The sequence below is a fragment of the Bos indicus genome, chromosome 19 (genome assembly GCF_029378745.1).
Source record: "Bos indicus isolate NIAB-ARS_2022 breed Sahiwal x Tharparkar chromosome 19, NIAB-ARS_B.indTharparkar_mat_pri_1.0, whole genome shotgun sequence".
In the NCBI taxonomy this organism is placed as follows: Eukaryota; Metazoa; Chordata; class Mammalia; order Artiodactyla; family Bovidae; genus Bos; species Bos indicus.
Window position 1 is genome coordinate 7,789,160 of NC_091778.1, and position 22,810 is coordinate 7,811,969.

Here is a 22,810-nt window from a genome sequence, read left to right on the forward strand (position 1 = left end):
TCTTGGACTGCAAGGAGATCCAACCAGTCCATTCTAAAGATCAGCCCTGGGATTTCTTTGGAAGGAAGAAATGCTAAAGCTGAAACTCCAGTACTTTGGCCACCTCATGCGAAGAGTTGACTCATTGGAAAAGACTCTGATGCTGGGAGGGATTGGGGGCAAGAGGAGAAGGGGATGACAGAGGATGAGATGGCTGGATGGCATCATTGACTTGATGGACATGAGTCTGAGTGAACTCTGGGAGTTGGTGATGGACACGGAGGCCTGGTGTGCTGCGATTCATGGGGTCACAAAGAGTCGGACACGACTGAGTGACTGATCTGATCTGATCTACCTAATTTCCCCAAAGTGAGTTTATTGATGACCATACGTCATATTAGCTCATTGTGTAGGTTAAGTGGGATGACCCCTGTGAAACACTCTGCCCGGTGCCTGGTATTCAGTAGGCACTCAATGAACATTAGCTATCACTGTTATCTTACTAGTTCTCTGTAGTCCTTCAGGTTAAACCTGTCATGTGTTTTTGGAAAGACCTTAAATATTGAATCAGATTTAGTCATCTTTCTTCATACAGTCATGGTACACACTTCCCAGTGGCAGCTGCAGCTTTGACACCTGCTATTGGGTGTGATTCTTGTTGGTGAAAAATGCTTACTTTTCATACCATCTGAGTCTGTAACTTGTCACAGAGGGCTGACAGTGGACAGCTCCCACAGTGGTAGATTGGAGAGGCTTCCTGGCCTCTGCAGAAATGGAAATGAAGTCTTCTATGAGAGACAAATAGAATTCAGTGCACACTCGAGTTGCATTACAGGATTAGAGAGATGTGAGTCATCAAGTGCCTTGATGAATCACAAGTAGTAAGTGATGTAAAGTATCATGTAAAGTACACGATAATTGAAAAGAATGAATAGTGCCTTTCTCCAGATCAAGCTGTGGGTGGGCTGGGGGTGGGAGAATTGGGATTACTCCATTGTATGAATTTATCCTGTGGAGTAATTGCAAATATCAAATGCCAACATTATGAGATTTTAACATTTATCATAAGTAAATGCATTAGCTTTTACAGAATTTATTCTGCTTAGGACAAATAAGTGTCTTAGGGGCAGTTTTGTTTCTCTAAATATATGTTAACCCTATGAATGCAGTTGAAAAAAATGCAGTTTTTTAATGCACTTGAACCACTACTGGTAATAAATATTCAGACTAATTTTTAGACAAATTAGATAAAACAGCAGAGCATCTCAAAAATTAATGACGACAATAGCAAATTGCTTAAACATGCCTCCCTATCCCCTCTGTTTCTTCCCTGAAACAGTGGAGGTAATGAGATGCTTATTTCATCATTGTGAGTATTTACCTCCCAGCACAGTTATGAGCTTAGAGCAGGTGCTCCAAAGATGTTAGTTCTCCCCACATGTGCATTATGTTACAGTTCTGATCTCCAGTTCTTTAATCTGACAAAAGAAGATCATTTTTATACCTACACTGTTAGTGAAAATGATATATAATACATACTAGTTACTTGTAATGTACTAGCCACCAAAGTAAGAGCTTTAGATGGACTACCTAACTTAACCTTCACAATCATTCCTCTACATAGAAGCTCTTTTCAGACCCACTTTGCAGCTGAGGAAAGCAAGGCAAGCAGGTGGAAGAGTTTAGAACATATCTGGGCTGTGACTCTAAGCTCCTTCTATAACTGCCATGCTGTATTCTTGGCTACGGGAATTTTGAAATGACTCTGGAATAATATGAGAAAAGAAAACACAGCCTAATTCACTTAAGGTAATAATATTCTTACTTCATCCTTATTCCATTCCTGCCTTTTCTTTGGTCCTTGTCTCAAGACCCCAGAAGCAACAGCTAAAAAACACTTCTTCTAGCTGTTGGAGGCCTATTGGACAAACACACCAGGGGATCATCTCAGGCCATCCTGATGGTTTAAGGCAGGAACCCTGGCTTGGAAACTGGAAGGAACAGTTTCCCATCAGGCTTTGCCACCAAGAATGTCATTGCCTTACTCTTGGCTAGGCAATGACATATTTTACATAAGCGTCTAAGATCCTTTACAACTCTAATATTCTGTGCTGTCTTTATTGTAATCATTAACTTATGATTTGGAACAATGGCTTGGAGGAAATGTGTGAAGAGACTAGACCTAAATTAACAGACATTTGGGAAGAAGGGGCTGATGTCACTCTCTTTCTGGCTATCCCAAGCCCTGGTCAATATCACAGATCTTTGTTCAGATTACAGGAGATAATGAATCTAAAACTGGAAACTACACTGTCTTTAGAGAAATAAAAATTAGTATTATTGAAAGAATTTATAGCAGTTCAAATTAAAAGACATTTGCTCCTTGGAAAAAAAGCTATGAGCAACCTAGACAGCATATTAAAAAGCAGAAACATTACTTTGCCAACAAAAGTCCGCATAGTCAAAGCTATGGTTTTTCCAATAGTCATGTATGGATGTGAGAGTTGGACTGAAAAGAAAGCTGAGCACCAAATAATTGTTGCTTTTGAACTGTGGTGTTGGAGAAGACTCTTGAGAGTCCCTTGGACTGCAAGGTGATCCAACCAGTCCATCCTAAAGGAAATCAGTCCTGAATATTGGAAGGACTGATGCTGAAGCTGAAACTCCAATACTTTGGTCACCTGATATGAATAATGGACTCATTTGAAAAGACACTGATGCTGGGAAAGATTGAAGGCGGGAGGAGAAGGGGATGACAGAGGATGAGATGGTTGGATGGCATCACTGACTCAATGGACATGAGTTTGAGTAAACTCCAGGAGCTGGTGATGGACAGGGAGGTCTGGTGTGCTGCAGTCCATGGGGTTGCAAAAAGTCAGAAATGACTGAACGACTGACTGAACTGAACTGAAAGTGATTGGAAAACTTCAAATGCAGAATACATGGTTATCACAGTGACATTGACAGATCACCAAGAGAAACATATTCTGAAATGAAAAGCCAAGTATTGTTTGACCAAAGAGTTTGTTTGAATTTTTCCTTACCATTCCATGGGAAAACTTGAACAAAATTTTTGGCCAAGACATTATAAGCCTATTCCTAATTGTTTGATCAGGGCCAAGAATGTAGAAAGTCCCAAAAAGTTTATAATTTTTTTTTCTAAATTTCTTAGTGGGAAGAAGGAGGTGGAACTTTCTGTAACAGAGGGTGTGGAGTTTCAGATGTGCTGTGCTGTGCTTAGTTGCTCCATCATGTCTTACTCCTTGCAACCCCGTGGACTATAGCCCGCCAGGCTCCTCTGTCCAGGGGATTGATTCTCCAGGCAAGAATGCTGGAGTGGGTTTCCATTTCCTTTTCCAGGGGATTTTCCTAACCCAGGGACTGAACTCCTGCATTGTCAGGTGGATTCTTTACCACTGAGCCACCTAGGAACCCTCTTTTGTCCTACTTAAGTTACCTGGATGGTGATTTTAGCTCTCACCACCACCAATGCCTAAAGCAAAACATAAGACCTATGAAAACAGGATTCTCATCTGTTTTTTTCACCACTGTGTCATCAAAGCCATAGGGGAGGTGTGCCATAGTGGTGCTGCATGACCAGCTGTTTTTTGTATGCTGTGTAATCTCAGCTTGGAAATAAATAGTCTGCATCTGCCTGTTCTGTTTATACAGACATTATGAGAATAAGGCCTTTGGTGTTCTGGAGGATTTCCCACCAGATCTACCTGCAGATGTGTATACAAACTTGAACTATAGGAGAATGGGATGGATTTGTTAAAGGTGAGTAACATTTGCAATTTTTAAAAATCAGTTATTGAGTAGGATCTATTGTCATTGACTGTAGCCAGTAGAAAACAACAGGTTTGATTTCTATAGTGTTATATTTCATTTTAAATTTTGGCTTATATGTCTGGAGTGCTGGGCTGAATTATGCCTTCACAACTTCTAGGGCTTGCTCTTTGTATACTCATATTTACTCTCTGATTTGCTCTGAAGGCTACTTTGCCCTTGCTGCTGCTGCTGCTGCTAAGTCGCTTCAGTCAGGTCCAACTCTGTGTGACACCAGAGATGGCAGCCCACCAGGCTCCCCCATCCCTGGGATTCTCCAGGCAAAAACACTGGAGTGGGTTGCCATTTCCTTCTCCAATGCATGAAAGTGAAAAGTGAAAGTGAAGTCGCTCAGTCATGTCTGACTTCTAGCGACCCCATGGACTGCAACCCACCAGGCTCCTCCGTCCATGGGATTTTCCAGGCAAGAGTACTGGAGTGGGGTGCCATTGCCTTCTCCGACTTTGCCCTTACTATAAGTTCATTCTTATCCCATGTACCTGGGTGGGCATGGAAGTCTTCTTGAAGAAGATAGTCCCTAAGCTTCGTTTTTGAAATCGAATCAAAGTTTTAGAGACAACAATGATACATATATGTGGAGAGGTAAGAGGGTGAGGGGCTAGTGGTATAAGGACATTCTAGACCCAGGGAACAGATGACTAAAGTGAGGAAGACATTAAACAACATGAAATTTTTTTTTTTTTTTAAATTGTGCGTAGTTGAAGGCTGTTGTGTTGTTGGGTACCAGAATCTGGAACTAGGCTGGGAGGAGTGTCCACAGCTTCTAGAAAATCTAGAGTTCTTAGAAAATCTAGAAAAATGGCCTTAGAAAATCTAGAGTTCTAAGATTTCCCCAGCTGAGCTATTTCAAATCCTGAAAGATGATACTGTGAAAGTGCTGCACACAATATGCTAGCAAATTTGGAAAACTCAGCAGTGGCTATAGGACTGGAAAAGTTCAGTTTTCATTCCAATCCCAAAGAAAGGCAATGCCAAAGAATGCTCAAACTACCGCACAATTGCACACATCTCAGACCCTAGTAAAGCAATGCTCAAAATTCTTCAAGCCAGGCTTCAGCAATACGTGAACCGTGAACTTCCTGATGTTCAAGCTGGTTTTAGAAAAGGCAGAGGAACCAGAAATCAAATTGCCAACATCCGCTGGATCACGGAAAAAGCAAGAGAGTTCCAGAAAAACATCTATTTCTGCTTTATAAAGCCTTTGACTGTGTGGATCACAATAAACTGTGGGAAATTCTGAAATAGATGGGAATGCCAGACCACCTGACCTGCCTCTTGAGAAACCTATATGCAGGTCAGGAAGAAACAGTTAGAACCGGACATGGAACAACAGACTGGTTCCAAATAGGAAAAGGAGTTCGTCAAGGCTGTATATTGTCACCCTGCTTATTTAACTTCTATGCAGAGTACATCATGAGAAATGCTGGACTGGAGGAAATACAAGCTGGAATCAAGATAGCTGGGAGAAAGATCAATAACCTCAGATATGCAGATGATACCACCCTTATGGTAGAAAGTGAAGAGGAACTAAAAAGCCTCTTAATGAAAGTGAAAGGGGAGAGTGAAAACGTTGGCTTAAAGCTCAACATTCAGAAAACGAAGATCATGGCATCTGGTCCCATCACTTCATGGGAAATAGATGGGGAAACAGTGGAAACAGTGTCAGACTTTATTTTTGGGGGCTCCAAAATCACTGCAGATGGTGATTGCAGCCATGAAATTAAAAGACACTTAATCCTTGGAAGGAAAGTTATGACCAACCTAGATAGCATATTGAAAAGCAGAGACATTACTTTGCCAACAAAATTCTGTCTTGTCAAGGCTATGGTTTTCCCAGTGGTCGTGTATGAATGTGAGAGTTAGACTGTGAAGAAAGCTGAGCACCAAAGAACTGATGCTTTTGAACTGTGGTGTTGGAGAAGACTCTTGAGAGTCCCTTGGACTGCAAGGAGATCCAACCAGTCCATTCTAAAGATCAGTCCTGGGTGTTCATTGGAAGGACTGATGCTAAAGCTGAAACTCCAGTACTTTGGCCACCTCATGCAAAGAGTTGACTCATTGGAAAAGACTCTGATGCTGGGAGGGATTGGGGGCAGGAGGAGAAGGGGATGACAGAGGATGAGATGGCTGGATGGCATCACCAACTCAATGGACGTGAGTTTGAGTGAACTCAGGGAGTTGATGATGGACAGGGAGGCCTGGTGTGCTGCAATTCATGGGGTCGCAAAGAGTTGGACACAACTGAGTGACTGAACTGAACTGAAGATTTCGCCTAGAAATTATGGAGAGTTATAAGAGGCATTAAATTGGAGATCTTCCTGCTACTTATAGCAGGGAGTGGTCTCTTCCATCCCAGTCGCAGTGTAATAGATACACAGCTAGCCCAGAGGCACAGAAATTCTGACAGACCCTTGCTGTGGTCAGGAATCTTGGTTGCAAGAAATAAAAGCTTACAAACTTCAAAAAAAGAGTTTATTGGCTCATAGCATTGAAAATCCATGGGTGTCTGTCTTCCAGGTCAGCTACATCCAATACTCCATTCCTCCAACTGAACTCTGTTTTCTTCTGTGTTAACCAGATTTTCAGGCAGAATCTTGTGCCATTGCAGAGATGCCACCAGAAGATGCCAGCTTACATTCTAACAATATATGTTAGCCCAGAGGAATAGAACATTTCTATTGATGGCAGTGAGTCCCAGGATTGGCTTTCAAAACCTCAGCATGGATTATGTATTTACTGCTTACTGGGGACACTTGTCATAGTTTTGGGTTTCTTAGTATTTTCAGATAGTCTTACTGCTGCTGCTGCTGCTGCTAAGTCGCTGCAGTCATATCCGACTCTCAGTGTCCCCATGGACTGCAGCCCCCAGGCTCCTCGATCCATGGGATTTTCCAGGCAAGAGTACTGGAGTGGGGTGCCATTGCCTTCTCCAGATAGTCTTACTAGTTAGGGTTAATTGTGATGCTCACTTATTGAAGGGAAAGCCAGACATTCCCTGTCCATCTCCCTACTGGCTGTGGTTCAGTCATGTGCTGTAGCCTTTTGCAGAGCCTCTGATGTGTGATACCTGGCATCAGAAGTCCACAATACAGAGTATGGCCCAAAGGCAGCAGCAGGTTGGCTTCTCTGGAATAGTCCTGAAGTTCTGAACCTAACTTTGGTCCTCGTAGATCTTCTGTGAGCTACCTGAAAGCCTTTAATAAGCCAATTTTTCTGCTAAACTTGCTCGAGTGGTGGTAAGCCAAGCCTTTTTTCACAGGTGCCTTCCCTGAACTGATCACTGTGACCATGTCTGGCTCATTTTCCCAGCCCTGAGATTAATGCCAAGTCAGTCCTGCTTAAACCACATAGTGGAGAAGGAGGAGAAGGGTGATGCCCTGAAGGAGAATGAGAAGCTAGCCTAAGAAGGGGAGAGTCATAGCAAAGCAGGTGAAAGCAACGGATGTCGACAACTACCCTTCCTTTCAAGGGCATCTTCAGCCTCTTATACCAATGGGCTGGCAGTCTTCACCCCATGATCTGCTTCTAATAGCTTTCTTTTTTCAAAAGCTAAATTAACACATTTCTACAGTCAGTATCATCTCAAGGGACTCTCTTGGTTCCTACAGCAGCCTTGGCTTGGATCCTTCTCAATGGTTGGCTAGAAGCTTCCCACACAGCTTGAAGGCAAAGGTTGCGTGCTTCGTAGCATTTCTTTGCTGCTGCTGCTGCTGCTGCTAAGTTGCTTCAGTCGTGTCTGACTCTGTGCGACCCCTAGACAGCAGCCCACCAGGCTCCCCTGTCCCTGGGATCCTCCAGGCAAGAACACTGGAGTGGGTTGCCATTTCCTTCTCCAATGCTTGAAAGTGAAAAGGGAAAGTGAATTCGCTCAGTCGTGTCCAACTCTTAGCGACCCCATGGACTGCAGCCTACCAGGCTCCTCCGTCCATGGGATTTTCCAGGCAAGAGTACTGGAGTGGGGTGCCATTGCCTTCTCTGATTTCTTTGCTATCTCCCTCCAAAAACTGATGCTATTTGCATGCAATAGCACAGTAGATATTAAAGAGATTTGGCCCCTATAGCTGTGACAGAAAGTAACATGGGAAAGAGGCAAGAAATTTAAGGTTAGCACAGTGAAATTTCTAGCTGTTCAGGAAGGACACTAACCTCTATGGAAATTTCATTTCCCCACTAAACACACCAGACTGGGTGGCCTAGTCCCAGGATGCCTGTAATATGTCAAGTCTTAAGAGAGGAGAAAGGGCACAACAGAGTAGCTGTTGGTACTCTAGTGACATCTGGTGGTTACCCTGATTTTTAAACCAAAAAAAATATTTTTGAATGCCTAATTTTGCTTCACTCATCATAAGAAAATTGTTTTGGTATATAATGAAAGTTTTGTTAGACTGTTTTTTTAAGTCATTATTGAATGTGCTATAATATTATTCCTGTTTTATGCTTTGGTTTTTTGGCCATGAGGCATGTGGGATCCTAGCTCCTTGACCAGGCATCAAACCTGCACTCCCCACACTGGAAGGCATTGTCTAAAGCACTGGACAACCAGAGAGGTCCCTGGATTGTTTTACTTTTAATGTGTTTTTATATCTATTAGACATTGTCCCTGGGCAACAAGCCTTCAGTGGTAACAAATGTCTGACTTTTTCTATTATTTTGTGCCTAAGTTAGTGGTTTATCATTCCCTATAAAGTCATCATATCAAAGCTTCTTGTGTAATTGGAATCACAGAAGCTTTCAGATGCAGTAACTTCTTTTTTTCTCCTTAGAACTTTATGAAAGAGAGGTAGGCGACTGCTGAGAAGTGGAGAGCCCTTCTCACAAGTTCAGCAGAGATACATTCTTTCCAAAGGTGCGGCTTTACTCATCCTTCTAAGTGTTTCTTTGCCCCATGGCTGTCACCCAATGGTGGTGTGTCCGGCAGGTGTGGACAACATTGTCTGATTCTTTCAGAAGCATCTGCTAAAGCTGTAACTTCTTGTGTGACTTTCAGAAAACTCAGAGTGTGATTTCTGGGCCTGACTACATGCAGTATCTGTAATTGTGGGAAGGCAGCTCATATTTTTTGAGAACTTTTCTAGGAAATCTTTGTGCCACAGTACTGGGGACTTGAAAACAACTTTCATAAAGAGTATTCAATATATTCCCTCCATGTATAGAGGACAAAGCCGGAATCCAGAGGGGTTAGGTAACAGGCGCACAGACAGGTGGTTAGCAGCCAGCTGGGGGCTGGAACTCAGGCCCACATTCCCAGCTCTCTCCTCCTACCCTCCCCCACAAGTACTGGCTCTAGACATTGTGTGTGTGTTTTTCTGCTCACTTTCATTGATTATGATATGAAGCAGTGGAATGGATGTGGGAAGTTTTAGCTGATACTCCAGGGTTCTGTGAAGCTTCCTTAGGGTCAGGCTAGGAAGGTGTGATGGACATTTACTGGGTGGGCAGATGGGATGGAATATAGGCAGGGACAGGGGAGATTTCAACTCCACTGTCCTCTTCAATCACACCAGCTGAGTGTTTTATACACTGAATTTCCATAAAAGTTCCTTTAAACAGAGTCTCTGTGATTTAAACAAAACTTTGGAACCACTGTACGGGATTATTGCTGGATTATTTTCTAACTCTACCATTCTGTAAGTCTGTTTGTATTATCCATTAAATATTGGCCATTAAAAAGAGATGGAGTGTAAGGGTGTGTTTGTGGGAATTGTTTGCATGTATTTTGTGTGTATACCCATTTGAATTCAGAGTTCCAAAGAACAGCAAGAAGAGATAAGAAAGCCTTCCTCAGTAATCAATGCAAAGAAACAGAGGAAAACAATAGAAAGAGAAGGACTACAGATCTCTTCAAGAAAATTAGAGATAGCAAAGGAACATTTCATGCAAATGTAGGTACAATAAAGGCAGAAATGGTATGTACCTAACAGAAGCAGAAGATACTAGGAAGAGGTGCCAAGAATACACAGAAGAACTATACAAAAAGATCTTAATGACCCAGATAACCACGATGGTGTGATCAATCTCCTAAACCCAGACATCCTGGAATGTGAAGTCAAGTGGACCTTAGGAAGCATCACTATGAGCAAAGCTAGTGGACGTGATGGAATTCCCGTTGAGCTATTTCAAATCCTAAAAGATGATGCTGTGAAAGTGCTAAATTCAATATGCCAGAAAATTTGGAAAACTCAACAGTGGCCACAGGACCAGAAAATTCCAGTTTTCATCCCAATCCCAAAGAAAGGCAATGCCAAAGAATGTTCAAACCACACAACTGCACTCATCTCACACACTAGCAAAGTAATGTTCAAAATTCTACAAGCTAGGCTTCAACTGTACATGAACAAAGAACACACTGATGTTCAAGCAGAATTTAGAAAAGTCAGAGGAGTCAGAGATCAGATAGGCAACATCCACTGGATTATCGAAAAAGCAGGAGAGTTCCAGAAAAATGTCAACTTCTGCTTTATTGACTACGCCAGTGGCTTTGACTGTGTGGATCACAACAAACTGTGGAAAATTCTGAAAGAGATGGGAGTACCAGACCACCTGACCTGCCTCCTGAGAAATCTGTATGCAGGTCAAGGAGCAACAGTTAGAACCGGACGTGGAACAAGAGACTGGTTCCAAATTGGGAAAGAAGGATGTCAGGGCTGCATATTGTCACCCTGCTTATTTAATTCATGTGCAGATTACATCATGCAAAATGCCAAGCTGAATGAAGCACAAGCTAGAATCAAGATTGCTGGAGAAATATCAATAACCTCAGATAGGCAGATGATGCCACTCTTACGGCAGAAAGTGAAGAGGAGCTAAACAGCCTCTTGATGAAAGTGAAAGAGAAGAGTGAAAAAGCTAGCCTAAAACTCAACATTCAAAAAGCTAAGATCATGGCATCTGGTCCCATCACTTCATGACAAATAGATGGGGAAACAGTGGAAATAGTGACAGACTTTATTTTCTTAGCCTCCAAAATCACTGCAGATGGTGACCGCAGCCATGAAATTAAAAGATGCTTGCTCTTTGGAAAAAAAGCTATGACCAATCAGCATATTAAAAAGCAGAGACATTACTTTGCCAACAAAGGTCTGTATAGACAAAGCTATGGTTTTTCCAGTAGTCATGTATGGATGTGAGAGTTGAACCATAAAGAAAGCTGAGCACTGAAGAACTGATGCTTTTTAACTGTGGTGTTGGAGAAGACACTAGCGAGTCCCTTGGACTACAAGGAGATCAAACCAGTCAATCCTAAAGGAAATAAGTCCTGAATATTCATTGGAAGGACGATGCTGAAGCTGAAATTCCAATAGTTTGGCCACCTGATGCAAAGACCTGACTCATTGGAAAAGACCATGATGCTTGGAAAGATTGAAGGCGGGAGGAGAAGGGGACGGCAGAGGATGAGATGGTTGGATGGCATCACTGACTCAATAGACCTGAGTCTGAGCAGGCCCCAGTAGTTGGTGATGGACAGGGAAGCCTGGCATGCTGCAGTCCATGGAGTCACAAAGAGTCAGACTGAGCGACTGAACTGATTTTGTGTGTATGTATCAATCCTAGTCCAGCTTGATTAGAGACCCCATAAGGGACTATTTCTGGCACAATTTGCACAGATTGCTAATTAGTTTGTATATAGATGGTTGGTAATTCAAGAAATCATCATTACTTAATCTCTTAGATTTTATGTGGCTTTCTGTCATCCTGCCAACACCTGTGCAGGATAGGAGCCATCATCCCCATCAGACAGGGAAGGAATCTGAGGCAGAGGGATGTTCAGAACTCTGCTCAGGTTCTCGTCAAGGTCTCACTGCTAGTTGGTGGCAGAGGCAGTTGTGGATCCAGGTACATCTGTGTCCGGAGAGGGTGATCTGGACCAGAGCAAACCCACCTCTCTGACCTCACAGGAACACTGCAGTGGGGGTGCTCTCAGGAGTGGACACTTGGGACTCCTTGAAGGTTTGTTCCATTGGCTTCCCAATGCCACACAATCCCATAATGAGTTTCTCAGTCTTTGTATATACGTATAGGTCACATACATATACACAATGGACTATCTGCAGAGTGTCTAGGGGAGGAGAAGACCAGTGTGGGTGCTGTAGAGATTTGAGCTGGCCCTGGCTGTGGTTTTGGCTGTTGTAATTATGTTACACTTAAAGTGAAGTTTTTGGATTATTTTAGGCATTGATTCTTTCTCCTATGAAACCTAAAATTCTGTGGTGAGACAGTCTAATGAACACATTAAAGAGCTGAGCCCTCTGCAGCTATGAAAGGAAGTCTCACCAGATTGTAGAGCCTCATCTGGTTCACGTTCCGTCACTTCAGCTGGGCAGTGGGATCTTCTGCAACTTTCTTTACTTTTCTGAGCCTCAGTTTTGTCATCTATAAAATGAGAATACTTATGGCAAATTCACAGGGAAAGTTTCAGCATCAAATTTGATGCTGCATGATATGTGTACATAGTAAGGGCTCAGTAAGATGTGATTCCTGCTGTTTCTTAGTCAAATTGTCTTCTCAATATTAGTACTAGAGACATAGTTGTTGTTCTGTGAGTGTTTATGGAGATGAACATGAAAGTGTTAGTTACTCACTCATGTCCAACTCTTTGCAACCCCATGGACTGTAGCCTGCCAGGCTCCTTTGTCCAGGAAATTCTCCAGGCAAGCATACTGGAGTGTGTGGCCATTTCCTTCTCCAGGGATCTTCCTGGCCAGGGATTGAACCTGGGTCTTCTGCATTGCATGCAGATTCTGTACCGTCGAAGCCGCCAGTGGAGACCTTATGAGATGAAATGGCTTCATTATTCTTGGTGAATCAGAACCAGTGAAGATATCAGTCCACTAAATATTTGGGTATTCGTGCGTCTTCCTATGACCACCAGGTGTAAGCAACCGTGTCTGACCATCCTCTTTGCATAGATGTCAGTGATTTAGGGGAGAACAGAGAGTAACGGCCTCATTTTTATTGAGTGTGATTCTGCTCCAGTCTCTCTCCAGAGCCTCCACCAAGTTGATTAACTTACCTAGGATCACACAGCTAATAAGTGAACAATCCTCTGTGACTTCATTGCCTTCTTGGAGAAAGGAGTAGTTTTCCTACATAATTAGGTCAACAAGGAACCATTCACAGGTGGGTAATGCATGTTCTCAAATGAGAACACCAGGTGGGAGCAGCCATGGTTTTGCAGGGGGCAGGTAGGTAGACAGGGTACAAAGTGAAGTAACAATTTAAGGGAGCAAATACCAAGTGGAGGAACAGAATCATGTCCCTTTGCTTCTGGCTTGTGGGCTTTCCTTCTGCTCATCTGACATGCTGGCCTTGATATTGTGCTTTGCTGGTGGTGTAGTGTGTCTATGTGTGGCAGTGGTGATAGCTGGACATTGAAGGGCAGAAAATCCATGTGTTCCTGGCCCAGAGTACCTCTGAGCCACAGTTTCCAGAGAAGTCAGGTGTGATCTGGCTGAGGCAGTTCTAACAGAGGCTGGAGATCCAGAGCGATGGCAAGAGGGGGAGCAAACGTAAAAAGAGGGCACATGTTGGGGCGCCTGCCAAGGCCACCCGTGTGAAGGCCACATTGACTGCTGGCATGTAGAGTGCAAGACGCTTATTCCCTGAGGTCAGAGACTGGACATGGTGTAAAGAAACAAGGGAGACTCAATTTATCCCCGGAAGCTTGGGTAAAATGTAAGTGGATGTTTAAACCTGATCAGTTCATTCTTTACCCTTGCATTGTCCAGGTGAAATCAGAACATCCAAGTGAATCAGAAGGCTTAGAAACTCACTTCAGGCTCATCTTATACTGCACACACCAGCCTCCTGCACATGGGCAGGAGAGCTAGTGGGACCATCTCTGAGGAGACACCTCTTCTCAGCAAAAACTCAGGGACTGAGGACCTGCTTTCCTTGACTTCCAGCCTCAGGAGAGAATCTGAGAGGGTTCCATGTGGCCACTTGCTAGACTGAATGGATGTGGCTATGGGGCTATAGCAAAATCTGAACAACAGTTCTGACATGTAAATCTGCCACCTTGGACATGTCACCTCACTCTTCTGAGTCTCCAACTTATCGTATATCAACTGGAGTCTATTTTATCAACTTCTTAGAACTGAGATAATTAATGAGCTGCTGCTGCTGCTGCTGCTGCTGCTACTAAGTCACTTCAGTCGTGTCTGACTCTGTGCAACCCCATAGACGGTAGCCCACCAGGCTTCCCCGTCCCTGGGATTCTCCAGGCAAGAACGCTGGAGTGGGTTCCCATTTCCTTCTCCAATGCATGAAAGTGAAAAGTGAAAGTGAAGTCATTCAGTCATGTCTGACTCATTGCAACCCCATGTACTGCAGCCCAGCAGGCTCCTCTGTCCATGGGATTTTCCAGGCAAGAGTACTGGAGTGAGGTGCTACTGCCTTCTCTGTAATTAATGAGAGAAATAATTAAATGAGTGATATATTGAAGTGTCCAGTACTTGCCAGTCAGTCAGTTCGGTTCCTCAGTCATGTCCGACTCTTTGCGACCCCATGGACTGAACCATACCAGGCCTCCCTGTCCATCACCAACTCCTGGAGTTTACTCAAACTCATGCCCATTGAGTCGGTGATGCCATCCAACCATCTCATCCTCTGTCATCCCCTTCTCCCCTTGCCTTCAATTTTCCCCATCATCAGGGTCTTTACAAATGAGTCAGCTCTTCACATTAGGTGGCCAAAGTATCGGAATTTCAGCTTCAACTTCAGTCCTTCCAATGAATATTCAGGACTGATTTCCTTTAGGATTGACTGGTTGGATCTCCTTGCAGTCCAAGAGACTCTCAAGAGTCTTCTCTGACACCACAGTTCAAAAGCACCAATTCTTCTGCACTCGGCTTTCTTTATAGTCCAACTCTCACATCCATACATGACCACTGGAAAAACTATAGCCTTGACCAGATGGACCTTTGTTGGCAAAGTAATGTCTCTGCTTTTGAATATGCTGTCTAGGTTGGTCATAACTTTCCTTCCAAGGAGTAAGCGTCTTTTCATTTCATGGCTGCAGTCACCATCTGCAGTGATTTTGGAGCCCAGAAAAATAAAGTCAGCCACTGTTTCCCCATCTACTTGCCATGAAGTGAGGGGTAAATAGAACATTTGCGGGAAGTCTTGAACCATGTTCAACACTAAGTAAAGGATGACATATCCTGTCTTTTGCTCCTGATTCTTGCCATTTTCTAACTCGGGAAAGCAAGTTCTTTCTCTCATTTCTTTGGAAGCATCCCTTAGTCCAAGCCAATCTCGTTACATGCTTTCATTTTCCTTTTAAAAAAATGATGTCTTAGAAATACATGTTTCAATATACCTTAGCATTTTATTAGCCAAATCTAAAATATACAGCAAGATTTTACAACAGTGGTGCCTGCCTTACCTATGCCCTGCATCTTGCCTTTTGTCATCATCTGTAGCAACATTCTAGAAATCTGCTCATGCACCCTATTGTCATATATATTTCCCTAGCCATCTTCCTTCACCTTCACCACATCCTGAGAATCAGGAGCAATTGGTATACGGATATAGAAGTGACAGTCTCTTTTCATTTGTAGAATGAAAGTCCCACCTACTTGAAAAATGAGGTGAATGCCTGTCTAAAGCACTGGAGAAGGATCTAAGAGAGAGATTTGCAAGCCTCCAATGACTTCCATGGACTAATGCCCTCAGACGTGCTGCAAGCACTAATGCTCAGCTTTCCTTTCTCTTTCCCATCCTCAGAGGCCTGCACACTCTCCAGCACCTTGTCCTTGAGTGTGTTTGCCTGACTCTGGGCTTCCTTTCCTCTCTTCCCACCCAGGACCCACTGCCTTCCTCCACTGTTGAATGTGGGTCAGATTATGGAAACCTTCACCTGTTATTTCTAAAAAGGGGAGTCCTCAATCATTCCATTGAGACACTCTAGGGTGGTCATGAGTGGAGGACTGACAACACCACCTAAGAGAAGCTGATCCCAGCTACCAGGCGACTTCCCAAATGTGAGTCATTGCAACACAGGAGGGTGATTCTGCTGAAGTTACATTGCCTTTACAGCTGACTCAGTGCACCAGGACTAGAAGACTCATGTCCATTTGCCATATGCCTTGCTGACTTGATTTACCTAATTTGAGATGACAATCCACTAAGTCTCTCCCCATTCCTGCTTGGGGAGGATCATTAACTGTTTTGATTTCAAACTATTTTGCAAAACAGTACAGGCTTGACAAAGCAAATAGTTTTCTTATCATTAATGTCTAGGTTTTTCTCTTTCCCATATGCCCCTGGAGAAGTCTGTCCACACCTCACTCAGTTCAGTTCAGTCGCTCAGTTGTTTCTGACTCTTTGTGAGTCAGTTGTGACTGACTCTTTGCAGCATACCAGGCCTCCCTGTCCACCACCAACCCCAGGAATTTACTCAAACTTGTACTTGTCCTGTGTACACTCTCCTCCCTACCTTGATTCTTCTTTGAGAATGAATCAAGTTAAGTCTCTTTGGTTTGCAAGTCCAAATGTGATCCAAGCACATTTTTAAAAATATAGCAGATAAAATGCTATTTTATATTTAAAAGATCATAACAGTTTTACTTCAGTAATAAGCATACATTTTTACTTGTTTGTTTGTTTCTCTCCTTTTAGAATCTTTGTCCAAATGAGTTCTGGCAGTCAATATGGGCTTGTTCTAAGAACTCCACATTCAAATTATTGCTCATCATTCCTGACTGCTTTTCTTCTAAACCAAGTGATTCCAGGAGGAAGACTGTCCGCCGGCAGTCCCTTCAGTGGCCACTTTGATGTCTGTGTCCCCCATGGCTGCTTTGCCCCCAGCAGCACCTGAGGGACCACGTTTGGTGACCGGCAGAGCTGGGGTGCCCCCTCATACAGCAGAATCCTGAGGTCTTGTCATGGACTGGAACATTAGATGGAATCTCAGGCTCACTTACATGCAAGGCCAGGGGTACAGTGATCCCAGGTAGGAATTTGGTACAGGGGCTCAAACCTGACATTAAGAATGAGCTCTGTTCTCTAAGGTTTCTTTGATGTTGGGCCATCTTTGGTGGCAGGCTGGCTTCTAAGAGCCAAAGGCAGGCCTACATCTTCCCAGGTTCATGCCGAGTCGAAAAAAGACAGCATTTCTTTCTAGTTGGTCCCAAACTATCCCATGATCCCCTCTAAACCATGTGTCAATCCCTGCCAGTCACTGTGGTCATATGGATAGAATTATGCAAAAAGGTGAATACTTCATAGATGTATAATTAAAATATCACCATTTGTAATATAGCTAGAATTTTAGGTGAATTGAATCTAAATGTCTCATATAATACAGGTCAAGTTGACATTTTATGTATAGAGTCATTCAGACCCAAGCACTAGGATTATACTCTTTGAGCAGAGAATCAATATGAAATGCTGTCATAGAAACTATATCTTTAAACAGTGTTTGATGGTCTGCTACTGCTGCTGCTGCTAAGTCGCTTCAGTCGTGTCCAACTCTGTGCGACCCCATAGACGGCAGCCCACCAGGCTCCCCTGTCCCTGGGATTCTGCAGGCAAGAACGCTGGAGTGGGTTGCCATTTCCTTTTCCAATGCATGAAAGTGAAAAGTGAAAGGGAAGTCGCTCAGTCGTGTCCGACTCTTAGCAACCCCATGGACTGTAGCCCACCCAGCTCCTCCTCCATCCGTGGGATTTTCCAGCCAAGAGTACTGGTCTGCTAAGAACTGAGAATGATGAGCTTTTAGATAAGGAAGTTGAAAAAAGTCACTAAGCCTGCTATAATTAGCAGAGTCAAGACCAATTCACATTCGTGCTTGCTAATACGAAGAAGACAGAACCATACAGCATTGATATATGAGATTATGTGGGAAACTGAGAACCTCTGAACCAAGAGTAAAGCTGGCATTAGGCACTCAAATGGTACTTAATGAGTGACTTTACTGATCTGGAGAAGACTGACCACATGACACATACCCCTCTGGATGTTTTGCCTCTGCAAAACCCACCCAGACAGAGAGGTTTGATGTGATTACGTTAAATACTACTTTGAAGTTTAATAAGGCAGGAAGAGAAGGGGACGACAGAGGATGAGATGGTTGGATGGCATCACTGATTCAATGGACATGAGTTTCAGCACCCTCCAGGAGGTGGTGAAGGACAGGGAAGCCTGACGTGCTGCATTCCATGGCGTCGCAAAGAGTCAGACATGACTCAGCAACTGAACTGAACTGAATTTAATTCAAGCCAAAATTTTCCCCCAAGCTATCATTTTAGGGGTTACAGATTCCTCAGTTTCTGATTGGTCTTTTCTTGAGACCACCAGATCCTTTATTTGTGAAGGGGTGTCTTTGCTGGTGTGGTTACTGGTTATACTTTAATATTATGGAAATGGCTCAGTCTGGACTGAATTCAGCTAAGATTAGTCAGGATTTCAGAATTTTGATGACTAAAGTAGCACTTTGGTCAGTGCTAATTTCTTTTCCCACAGGCGAATTATTCATACTGTGTAACAGTTTAAAGTTAATGAACACCTTGGTAACGAGAAATTACAGCAGAGAGTCACTTCCTGAAGATGTTCGTATTTCACAGTGAGAGTCTTGACCTGGCTCTCTGGCTGCAATTTCTCACCCAGAATCTTCACATCTAGGGCCTGCCCTTCAAAACCCCTGCTTCCCTACTGGGCTGAAAGAGAGAAAGCAGGAAGAGCCCATTCAATTCTCTTGTTTCCGGAAGCACCACCCAGCCGGCTCAGGGAATTGTCTTTAGATGTTTTGAGATGTGTGTTCACTTCACAGATATTTCTCAATGGTCTGGCATCCATCTGGCCAGGGGACAGCATGGTAGCTCCTGGGATGAGGGAGACACATGGGGTGCACCTTCAAGGAGCTATGATCCAGTGAAGACACAGCAGGCAAGCTGTTAACAGGTGATGAGTTGTGAGAGGGGGCAAGTAAAGGGGGCTAACCAAGTTTGGGGGGTTGGGCAGAACATGTTGGAGTTGGCTGGATGAGGGTTGAAGAAGAAAGCTATTCCACATGGAAGGAATAATTTCCATAAAATCCCTCAAGCAGGAGAGCCAGTCATGTTGCAGGAACAACTGGAGGCCCATAGGTCTGAGCAATGAGAGTGGAGGAAGGCATCTCACATGTGGCTGAAGAAGAAGGTGGTGAGGCTGTGGGAGATCCTGAGAGACATGGTAAGGACTTTTACTTTATACCCAGAATGCCAGTAAGTTTTGAAAGATTTTGGGCTGAGCAGTGACCTGATGAGACATACTCAATCCTAACAGCTGCTCATTCCCCAACGGTTCATCATCTCCAGCATTCCTAGCATGGTGTGGGGGTGCTGGCCAAGACGCTCTAAGCCCGTTCTATGAATCCTTCCTTCCCACTGTGAGGCAGCACGCTGAGAAGCCCCCACTCAAATCTAGTTTCCAAAGTAGAGCATGAGACTCAGAAGTTTAACCAGAGAAAAGAGATCAGAGAATCTCCATGTGCATGACCCCTGATGCTCCTGGCCCATGCTGTTCTCAGTACACCTTCCAGTGTGACTATATCATGCATCCAGTAAGAACAGAGCCACTGCAAGAGCCAGAAGTGGTAGAGAAAAAGGAAAGTCATATAAAATGTAAGCAGGTCTGCATTTCCCAAAGTTTAATTTTCTAAACTCCTCCCCAACTACAAGGAAGAAATGTGTGTGTGTGTGTGCGCACACACACACACACTCAGTCATGTCTGACTCTTTGCAACCTCATGGACTGTAGCCCTCCAGGCTCCTCTGCCCATGAAATTTTCCAGGCAAGAATACTGGGGTGGGTTGCCATTTCCTATTCCACAGGATCTTTCCTACACAAGGATCAAACCCATGTCTCTTGCATCTCCCACATTGGCAGGTGGATTCTTTACCACTAGCACAACCTGGGAAACCTATAGATATATATATGCTTAAGAACACAAAAGCTCAACATTCAGAAAACGAAGATCATGGCATCTGGTCCCATCACTTCATGGGAAATAGATGGGGAAATCATGGAAACAGTGTCAGACTTTATTTTTTGGGGCTCCCAAATCACTGAAGATGGTGATTGCAGCCATGAAATTAAAAGATGCTTACTCCTTGGAAGGAAAGTTATGACCAACCTAGATAGCATATTAAAAAGCAGAGACATAACTTTGCCAACAAAGGTCCATCTAGTTAAGGCTATGGTTTTTCTTGTGGTCACGTATGGATGTGAGAGTTGGACTGTGAAGAAAGCTGAGTGCCAAAGAACTGATGCTTTTGAACTGTGGTGTTGGAGAAGACTCTTGAGAGTCCCTTGGACTGCAAGGAGATTCAACCAGTCCATTCTGAAGGAGATCAGCCCTCAGTGTTCTATGGAAGGAATGATGCTAAAGCTGAAACTCCAGTACTTTGGCCACCTCATGGGAAGAGTTGACTCATTGGAAAAGACTCTGATGCTGGGAGGGATTGAGGGCAGGAGGAGAAGGGGATGACAGAGGATGAGATGGCTGGATGGCATCACCGACTTGATGGACGTGAGTTTGAGTGAACTCTGGGAGTTGGTGATGGACAGGGAGGCCTTGCGTGTTGCAATTCACAGGGTCGCAAAGAGTCGGACACGACTGAGCGACTGAACTGAACTGAACTTAGGAACACAAAAGCACATTATTTACTGAGGTCCTCAGAGCTTAGAACCAACAAAATAGAAGGCCTTCAGAAAAATTACTGTACATTTTCCGACTGACTATCCTTTTAAACCACCAAAGGCTGCTTTCACAACAAAAACTTACCATCCAAACATAAACAGTAATGGAAGCATTTGTCTTTATGCCCTGAGGTCACAGCAGTCACCAGCTCTGACTGTATCGAAAGTTTTATTGTCCATACGTTCCCTGTTTGTGACCCTAATCCAGATGACCCCTTAGTACCAGGTATGGCACAAATCTATAAATCAGACAAAGAAAAATACAACAGACACGCAAGAGAATGGACTCAGAAATATGCAGTGTAAAGTCAAAAAAATTTTCATATATACCAGAGTACTGTAAAATCTAGGTTTTTTCACCATTAGCAGGAAATTGAGCACTGTTTACTGCTTCATTGTACAATTAAATCTTTTGATTTTTACCAGTTTAAATGTATTTCTGAAGCAAGACAAAACAAACTTCCAAAAATATTCTTGAGACTGTGATGAGAGCATTTATCATTTTGTATGCATTGAGAAAGACATTTATTATGGTTTTTAAGATACTTGGACATCTGCATCTTCAGCTTACAAATCTACAATACATCTGAAAAGCAACTAAATTATGTTTTTGCTGAAACTAGATGTTTTTACATGAAAAATATTGTATGCGCTAAGATGTCATCAGTTTTATAAATATGTATTCAGATTTCATTCTTTGTTAGCTCACTTTATAATTTATATTTTTTATTGTACAGACTAAATATATTCTATCTACATGTATGTCAACTTGTTATTTTTTTTCTGTGAACAGTATTGAAAAAACCCAACAGCTGATAATGAAATGAATTAACTGTCTGTCTCCCTTGTCTTGGGGTATTCTGTGGATTGATTGCAGATTTCTTAAACCTGAAATGATCTTTACACTGTAATTCTCAGTATACTGATTATGGAGAAACACTTGTTTTGGTTTTGTTATACTTGGCTTAACATTATTACAATGTGAATTAATTACATTGCTAGGTAGAAAGATGTGTAACTTTTATTTGCTGCTAGTCACATCTGAATTTTTTCTGTATAGACAATATCGATAACTTTTACAGATCTTAATGTAGCTTTTTCCATTGAATAAAATGCTTTTCTACTAAAAAGAAAAAGAAACTTGATTGCAATAACAAGAATACCAAAGTTTTAGATATTTCATATTAATAACATTTGCCTATATAATATAACCTGAAAACCTTATCACTCATTTGACAATGCTTGTCATGTAATTTAACATACCAAATAACAAAGGCCTCTTTCCCCCTCATTCTCTGGGATCATAAATGATTAGATTAAGGTTTCAAGTAGCTCATTTATATCTCAAAATCACAAGAGAAATGTGTATTCATTCTAGAAAACTAGCTTCATATATCTGCACATGCAAAAGCATGTTTTAGAATATCCAAAGAGTTCTACCTTAGCAATTTTCCAGGATTTTTTTAATTACTAAATATTCAATTTAGTCATAATAAACAGCAGTAATAGTAAGACAACATATCATTCACTCACATTCACATGCCTCATTTTCAGAGGAACAAGAATCAGTGGTTGCATTACAAGGTCCCCATAACAAAAGTCAAAACCAAGAAGAGAGAACAGGATGTTCATGCACATGCCCACGATAAAAGCCAAACCAATTCCAAAAGGCTCACTTTGATACAATAGCAGAGCCATTAGGAACTCTTGTTCTCCAGATTCAAGAGTACTGAAGTCAAACAGTATTACAGTAAAAAGTATCATTCTTTTATTCATGAGAGCATAACTAAAGATTTCCCTGTTTTGCAAAATTACACCCTGAGGGACTGCTGCTGCTAAGTCTCTTCAGTCGTGTCGGACTCTGTGTGACCCCATGGACAGAAGCCCACCAGGCTCCCCTGTCCCTGGGATTCTCCAGGCAAGAACACTGGAGTGGGTTGCCATTTCCTTCTCCAATGCATGAAAGTGAAAAGTGAAAGTGAAGTCGCTCAGTCGTGTCCGACTCTTAGCAACACCATGTACTACAGACTACCAGGCTCCTCCATCCATGCAATTTTCCAGGCAAGAGTACTGGAGTGGGGTGCCATTGCCTTCTCCTACATGGTGGAAAATAGATCAGATCACTCATACACAAATATCAAGAGAACAAACTATATAATGAAAAATAATCTCCCAAGGTCATAGGTCTCTTGCCTCAGAAAGGGAAAAGTCTCAACTGATGTTCTCCTATGGTCAAAGCCAATGCAATAGAGAGTATCATGTTGTCTTCAGAGCTCAGGGACCAGAGATGTCTCAAACAGCC

General features: G+C 42.9%; 1 long non-coding RNA gene across 3 annotated transcripts in view; it reads left to right on the forward strand.

The window, feature by feature from the left end:
* LOC139177497 (uncharacterized) overlaps positions 1 to 21,636 on the forward strand; it is a 28,058-nt gene extending 6,422 nt beyond the window's left edge. Inside the window, exons 3-4 of one of the 3 annotated variants that reach the window (XR_011561895.1) lie at positions 3,652 to 16,780; positions 18,292 to 21,636. This is a non-coding gene — a long non-coding RNA (uncharacterized lncRNA). Of the gene's footprint in view, positions 1 to 3,651 lie in introns of all 3 variants that reach the window. The other 2 variants (XR_011561894.1, XR_011561893.1) reach the window with 2 other exon arrangements.
* Positions 21,637 to 22,810: the final 1,174 nt, after the last annotated feature.